We start from the raw sequence: 8,200 nt of genomic DNA, 5'->3' as shown, positions 1-8,200 counted from the left end.
TCCTGGGTTCAAGTGATTCTCCTGCCTTAGCCTCCCGAGTTGCTGGGATTACAGGTGTGCGCCACCACGCCCATGTAAGTTTGTATTTTTAGTAGAGATGGGGTCCTCCATGTTGGTCAGGCAGGTCTTGAACTCCCAACCTCAGGTGATCTGCTCACTTCGGTCTCCCAAAGTGCTGAGATTACAGGCATGAGCCACTGTGCCTGGCTTTGTCGCTCTTTTACCCAGACTAGAGTGTAGTGGCTTGATCACAGCTTACTGTAGCCTCAACCTCTGCCACTCGATTAGCTGGGACCACCGGCATGTACCACCATGCTCAGTTAATTGTTAACCTTTTTTTGTAGAGACAGCGGTCTCACTGTGTTGCACAGGCTTATTCTTTTTAATTTTTTAAATGCATGTGAATATAAACACACTTTTTTTCGTTAAAAACAAACCACACTGTATGTATTGTTTTGTAACCTAAGTTTCATTTTTTGCTTAGAGATACCCTGGGCATTTTTCTGTATCTGTATAAATAGAGGATGACCTCATTCTTTTTTATAGTTGCAGAGTAGTCTTTTACATGAATGTACCACAATGTATTAAATATTCATCTATTAACATTTAAATTCTTTTATGCTGTTATACAACTGCAGCAAACAACCCTATACAAATATCTTTACATGTTTATGTCACAATTTTAGTAGAAAGATTCATTTTTTTTTTTTTTTTTTGAGACAGAGTCTCGTTCTGTCGCCCATGCTGGAGTGCAGTGGCGCAAGCTCAGCTCACTGCAACCTCTGCCTCCCGGGTTCAAGTGATTCTGCCTCAGCATCCTGAGTAGCTGAGATTACAGGCACACGCCACCATGCCCGGCTAATTTTTGTATTTTTAGTAGAGACGGGGGTTTTACCATGTTGGTCAGGCTGGTCTTGATCTCCTGACCTTGTGATCTGCCCACCTTGGCCTCCCAAAGTGCTGGGATTACAGGCGTGAGGCAGCATGCCCAGTGAGAGATTCACTTTTGCAAAAGGTTCACTTTTTTAAAGTGGGTTATTTGGTCAAAGGGTTTTTCTGTTTTTAAGCTTTATTGAAGTATAATTGATACATTTTAAAATGCACGTTTAATGTATACATTTTGATGATTTGGAGGGATATTTGTAGTTTAAAGTTTGGTAAATATTGCTGAATTTGTTTTCAAAGAAAGGTTGCATAATTTATAATCCCATCATTAGTGCATGAGGTTAACTGTTGAATGAATGAATACATGAGATACTTGAGAGTAACGTGGCAACTAGTTTTAGGGCTGAAATGATTTGGAAGGACTGTTCAGAGATAGTGGGGGTACTTAAACTATTATCTTGAGGAACGAGTATGCCACAGATAGAGGAACATAGGGGAAAAAGGATATTCTTAGTGAGAGAGAATGGGCCAAAGGCCTTGGAAGATTTACCAGGACAGAATTTTTACTCTGTTGTCATACTCTGTTTGTCTCTTGGTTCACTTTATGTTAGCATTTTTTTGGTTGGGGAGGGGAAAGGAACTAGGCACTCTCTTGTCTTCAAGGCTTTCCCACCTGTGGAACAATCTATTCCAAGTCTTCTATGCTTTGACTGTTTTTCTTTTACAAGATTCTTCCTTAGACAAACTTATCTACGCATTGTTTGTTTGTTTTTTTTTTTTTTTTTTTTGAGACTGAGTCTCCTCCTGTTGCCCAGGCTGGAGTGCAGTGGTGTGAGCTCGGCTCACTGCAGCCTCTGCCTCCCGGGTTCAAGCGTTTCTCATGCCTCAGCTTCCCAGGTAGCTGGGATTACAGGCATGCACCACCACGCCCTTGGTAGAGACAGGGTTTGCCATGTTGGCCAGACTGGTCTCGAACTCCTGACCTCAGTGATTTACCCAGCTCAGCCTCCCAAAGTGCTGGGATTACAGGCATGAGCCACAGCACCTGGCCTACACATTGTTCTTGAGTGAGCCATATGCTGTACTACTGCAGTTTTTTTTTTTTTGACACTATAGTAAAACTGTGAACTCAGTGGTTGCTTGACTTCAGTGTCTGATCACTTCTTTTAGGTGTCTTTTGTCTTCTTGATAGCTTTTCCATATCCCAGCCTCAGGTGCTTGCTGTCATTTATAGTTGTTGTTAGGCCCATTTATGCTTATTGAAGAATTACCAGTTAATATTTATTTGATAATGTTTTATATAGTAAGCTCATCTTGTTCACTGTCCTGAATGCTTTCTTTATAGTACTGTTTGGTAATGAAGTTTTTATATTCTTACCAGAATGTATTTCCTCATTAATAGATGTCTGATAATCAGTATATGGACTTATAATGCACAATAGAAGTGATGTATAATTCATGTATTATGCGTAACAAGAATCTGTTTTACAGTAAACTTCTGTTTACTGAATTTAATTCACAAGAGTTAGTAATTGGCAACCTTAGGATTAGAATCCATGTTTTTCTGATTAAACAGCCAGAATGAAATTTTAATTACTATAATGCATCAATAATCATCTCCCATGTAAAAGCTTTTAAAAAATACTTCAAAAATATCTGAAGTTACACTATAAGGAACAGCCATCAGGATGGTGCTGTGAGTTTTAGCTTTGAGATTCTCTATCTCTTCAAAGACAGCAATGATAAACATACACACAATTAATAATCATACTTTTAGAATGAATGTAGATGCATAAATCTGCATCTTCTCTAGAAATCATAAAGAAGAAAAATCTATCAACCTCTGTTTTCAGTGAACTGAAAGACGTATGTAAACTCCAGATTATGTTTTTTGAAGACTGTCAAAAACATCAGAAAAGGGACAGAAGCTATTAGTTTAAATATACTTATTGACAGTAAGGGGTTCATGTTGAAGTTCAAAAGGTAAATCTCTTGTTTGTAATGACGGGTTGGTGGCAGAAGTGCCTGATTATATTCAGAAAAGAGAAAGTAGAGCTGTACACATGTGTACACAGAGCCACATGTACAGGAACCAGCTTTTCTCTGTATTTTTAAAAAATTTTTATTTATTTATTTTTTGAGACGGAGTCTTGCTCTGTGACCCAGGCTGGAGTGCAATGAATGGCACAATCTAGGCCCACTGCAACTTCTGCCACCCGGGTTCAAGTGATTCTCCTATCTCAGCCTGCCAAGTAGCTGGGATTATAGGTGTGCATCACAAAGTCCGGCTAACTTTTTTATTTTTAGCAGAGATGGATTTTTACCATGTTGGCCAGGCTGGTCTCGAACTCCTGACCTCATGATCCACCCACCTCAGCCTCCCAAAGTGCTGGGATTACAGGCGTGAGCCACCGTGCCTGGCCAAAAAATTTATTAATTCATACACAATTACTTGTCTTCTGATTTGTTGAAGCAATAAGCCAGACATTTGCCACAATAATATCTGTCAAAGTGGCTTGCTATAAACATTCCAGCACCACATTCATCTGAAGGGCACTCCCGACTAAGGCGACTAATTTTACCATTCTCATCCACCTTACGGTGTTTAAGGACAACCAACTTAACCTTCTTTCTCTTGTGCTTATTCTTCTTGGGAGTCGTATAAGACTTCTTCTTTAATACCACCACAAAGTCTCAACACAAGAGTAGACTACTTTTGAATGTTGTAGTTAAAGTACTTTTATCTTCCAGTTGCTTGCCATCAAACATCAGTCTTTGCTGATCCGTACAGACTTCTTCCTTATCCTGGATCTTCCTTTTCATTTTCTGTTGCATCCAAGGGTTCAATCTTCAGGGTGGTGGTCTTACCCATAGGGTTTTTACAAAAATCTGCATTTTGGTGGCGGCTCTGAGGTAGAGTGAAAGAAAGAGATGAGTTAGATTAGACAGGAGAAGGCAATGCACAGGGCACTGGTCGCAGAGCAGCAGAAGAGCACACACTCCCTCTATTATTTATAGCGTCAAAGGAGTAGAGAGTATTTGGACTGTGAAACCTGTATTTCCTTCCCTTGCCACTCCTGGGAATCTGTGTAAATAGCTGCTTCAGGAAAATTCAGTTTATTCTGTTATGCAAAATATGAAAGAAGCTGATATGGCAGCAGAACTTCCCAAGCACAAAAAACAGTCATTAGTGAATTGTTGCTGCAGAGCAGATGAAAATTGTGACCCAGCATTTCACCATCTATTTTTTAGACTTGAGTAAAGCTTGTAAATAGTTCTACAAAAGAAGATTACAAAGCAGGAAAGGTAAGAACTCAGAAAAGAGATGGCAGGGCAACAGGAGGAGATAAAATGTGAGTTGAGGGAACTTGGGAAAGAAGTAGAAGAAAGCAAAAGGCTGGGCATGGGGGCTCACACCTATAATCCCAGCACTTTGGGAGGCTGTGACAGGGAGATCGCTTGAGCTCAGGAGTTTGAGACCAGCCTAGACAACATGGCAAAACCCTGTCTCTAAAAAAAGTACATAATTAGCCAGGTATAGTGGCTCGCGCCTGCAGTCCCAGCTACTTGGGAGTCTGAGGTGGGAAGAGGGCTTGAGCCCAGGAGGCGGAGGTTGCAGTAAGCCGAAATTGCACCACTGCACGTGAGCCTGGGCAACAGAGGGGAGACCCTGTCTCAGAAAATAATACAGAAATGCAGGTGAAATAAGGAGCACAAGAAGCAGACTAGCCCCAAGGAAAACATAGTGAGAGACACAGGGATTTTAAAAAATGGAAATAATTTTTTTTTTTAAGTTTTAGAAAATACAGTAGATCCAACAAACTTAGAATTGAAACCCCTATAGAAGAAAACCAAAACATGACAACAAAACAAGTGGTTAAAAACACAATTGAAGAAAAACTAACTGAGATGAAATTTACATATCGAAAGGGCATCTGTGGCAGGGAAAACTGACCAGAAAGATCGTAAAGATTCCTTTCAACAGCCAGAAACCTTCCTGACTACCCCACTCCAAGTTCTCTGTAAGACATTAAAATCTGGCCGGCCTTAGAATTCTTCACAACGTTCAACCCCAGTCGAACAACATTTATGAGATAAGGAAGTAAAGTGTTGGCTAAAGATTTTATATCCAGTCACATTGTTCTTAAGGAACAAATAGTACTCAGAGAATATTGTTTATGTGAGCCCTTCTTGAGGAAAATACTAGCGTATAAACTTCAGCTGACAGACGTGGGGAAATGATTGGTGTGCAAGCAGTGAATTTATATATAGACATAAAGACTAAAATGTGGGCTGGGCGTGGTGGCTCACACGTGTAATCCCAGCACTTTGGGAGGCCAAGATGGGCAGATCACTTGAGGCTAGGAGTTTAAGACCAGCCTGGCCAACATGGTGAAACCCCGTCTCTATCAAAAATACAAAAATTAGCTGGGCATGGTGGTGCACACCTGTAGTCCCATCTACTTGGGAGGCTGAGGCACGAGAATCGCTTGAATCTGGGAGGTAGATGGTTGCAGTGAGAGATCGTGCATGCCACTGCATTCCAGCCTGGGTGATAGAGTGAGAATCTGTCTCAAAAAAAAAAAAAAAAAGAAAAGACTAAAATATGGCGATCGTAATGACAGAATATAATGTTAATATTGTATACCTTGATGATATAGAAATGATCAAACTAAAAAAGTTTGAGAGACGGAATTGCCCTATGGTAATAACTGGTATTGAAAAAGATGTTTAAACATCACAGATCAAGTAATAGAAATATAAACATATTCAGCACTTTAAAAGAAACATTAAAATAACAAAGAAAACTAAAACACTAAAGATAATGCTATTAGATTCAATACTATTGATTAAATGAGATAGTGGGAGAGGAAGCTTGTTAATTTAACATTACTCATATTGAGGAACTAATAGGTGTTGTCTGAAGAGATAGAAATTATGAAGGTAAGCATTAGAACAAAGCTATAAACCTTCCTAAATATTGAAAGAACTGCAAACCCATTAGAAGTAAAACATCATTTAGCAAAAAAATGTTCATATATAACCACATACATAACACGACAACCCTAAGACCAAACATGCCTTTCTTTCTTTATTGTTATTTTTTGAGACAGAGTCTCGTTGTGTCGCCCAGGCTGGAGTGCAGTGGCTCAATCTTGGCTCACTGCAACCTCCAACTCCCGGATTCAAGTGATTCTATTGCGTCAGCCTCCCAGGTAGCTGGGACTGCAGGTGCCCACCAGCAAGCCCGACTAATTTTTGTATTTTTAGTAGAGACGGGGTTTCACCATGTTGGCCAGGCTGATCTTGAACTCCTGACTTCGTGATCTGCCCACCTCAGCCTCCCAAAGTGCTGGTATTACAGGCGTGAACCACCGCACCCGGCCCAAACATGCCTTTCTTAACAAAAGATATTAATATGCTTAACTCACTTTTAGAAGAAAAGTATTTTTTAGTTTAGATTCAAGGCAAAACCCACTCTGTGGTTTATACAAGGTACACACTTAAGGCAGTGATTGTGAAAAGTTGGTGTTTTAAAAGATAGAGAAAAGGTATAAGATACAAATGCAAATGAAAAGAATTTAGTAGTGTCATGATTTTAACATACCAGGTGGAGTTCATACTAAAAAACAATAAAGAGAGGCACTTATTAAAGGACACAATGAAAATTTAATAGTTGTGAATAGCAATATGTCAGATAACATAGCAGCACCCTTGGTGAAGCAGAAATTACCAGAAATACGAGAAGGAATGGAAATACATTCATAGCAGGAAATGTTTATGTGAAAGACGCAAAACAAACTTCAACAAATGAAACAACACAATGTTTTTTAATTTTATAAATTAAAACACTGGACATTCTGATTCCAAAGTTCATAAGCAAAAGTAAAGAAGGAAGAAGAGCCAGGAAAACTGAAAACATGAAATTGGATGTTTTTCACATAAATGCGAAACGGATCAATTAATAAAATCATGAAAATACTAAAAGAAAATAGTAGTCTTTTTATAATTTTGGTGTGGAGAAGACCTTTTATACTGACTCAATCCAGAAGTCATGAAATAATTGATAAATTCTATTACATTAAAAAAAGTACTCTCAGGGCACTCTGGGAGGCCAAGTTGGATGGATTGCCTGAGCCAAGGAGTTTGAGATCAGCCTGGCAACATGGCACAACCCCGACTCTACCAAAAAAAAAAAAAAAAAGCTGGACGTGATGGCATGTGCCTGTGGTCTCAGCAACTGTGGAGGCTGAGGTATGAGAATGTCTTGAGCCTGTAAGACGGAGGTTGCAGTGAACCAAGGAGGTTGCACCACTGCACTCCAACCTGGGTGACAGAGTGAGACCCCGTCTCCACAAAAAAAAAAAAAAGCATTCTCTGAGTGGATAAAGAAGATATATATACATACAATGAAATATTATTCAAACTTTAAAAAGGAAATTTTGTCGTGTGATACAACATAGATGAACCTTGAGGATGTTATACTAAGTGAAAGCCAGTCACAAAAAGACAAATATTGCATGACCCCACTTATATGAGATATCTAAAGTAATCAAACTCTTAGAAACAAAGTAGAATGGTGGTAGCTAGGGGAAGGGGGAAAAGGGAATTGTTCAGACTGGTAAAACTTATTTGCAACCAAAACTTACTTACAGTTAGGAATTAGCAAAACTTACTGGTAATTTTAATCATAAACAAAGGGTAGCCTTCCTAATATACATATAAGAAGTACTTGGAAACTTGATAAGAAAAAGATCTTGCAATCCCATAAAAAGTGAGCAAAGATATGAATCGATAATTCACAGAAAATTAAATATAAGTGGGTTTTAAGCTAATGAAGCCAGTAGCTCATTTACAGTAAGAGAAATTAAAACTATAACGATTATAGTTACCCTATTAGGCAAAAACAAAAGTTGGGCGTGGTTGTGGAGCTTTGGGGGAAAAGCTGCTCATACATTGCTATTGAGAATACAAATTGAGATAATCCCTGTGGGAGGCAATTGGTCAATATCTGCCAGAGTAAAAAATACCCAGCAGGTTGAATTTTCTGAAATTTATCTTATATGTACACACTTACCACATGATATGTGTCTCAGATTATTTTATATTATGGTTTGTAATAGCTGAAGGTGAGAAACAATCCAGATGTCCATCAGTAGGGGATTAGTCAAAGAAATTATGGAAGAACCATATAAGCAAGCAGCTGTAAGAAAAAAAAGGCAGGCCGGGCGCGGTGACTCAAGCCTGTAATCCCAGCACTTTGGGAGGCCGAGACGGGCGGATCACGAGGTCAGGAGATCGAGACCATCCTGGC

General features: G+C 39.3%; 1 protein-coding gene and 1 pseudogene across 2 annotated transcripts in view; one reads left to right on the top strand and one right to left on the bottom strand.

Moving 5' to 3' along the window:
- Nucleotides 1-8,200, top strand: part of FBXO11 (F-box protein 11) — a 119,476-nt gene that overhangs the window by 17,249 nt on the left and 94,027 nt on the right. The gene's annotated exons all lie outside the window — the stretch shown is intronic.
- On the bottom strand, nucleotides 3,131-4,256 carry LOC105540836 (annotated as a pseudogene).

The sequence above is a fragment of the Mandrillus leucophaeus genome, unplaced genomic scaffold, assembly GCF_000951045.1.
Source record: "Mandrillus leucophaeus isolate KB7577 unplaced genomic scaffold, Mleu.le_1.0 Scaffold229, whole genome shotgun sequence".
NCBI classification, from domain to species: domain Eukaryota; kingdom Metazoa; phylum Chordata; class Mammalia; order Primates; family Cercopithecidae; genus Mandrillus; species Mandrillus leucophaeus.
This window is presented reverse-complemented; position numbering and strand designations above follow the sequence as displayed.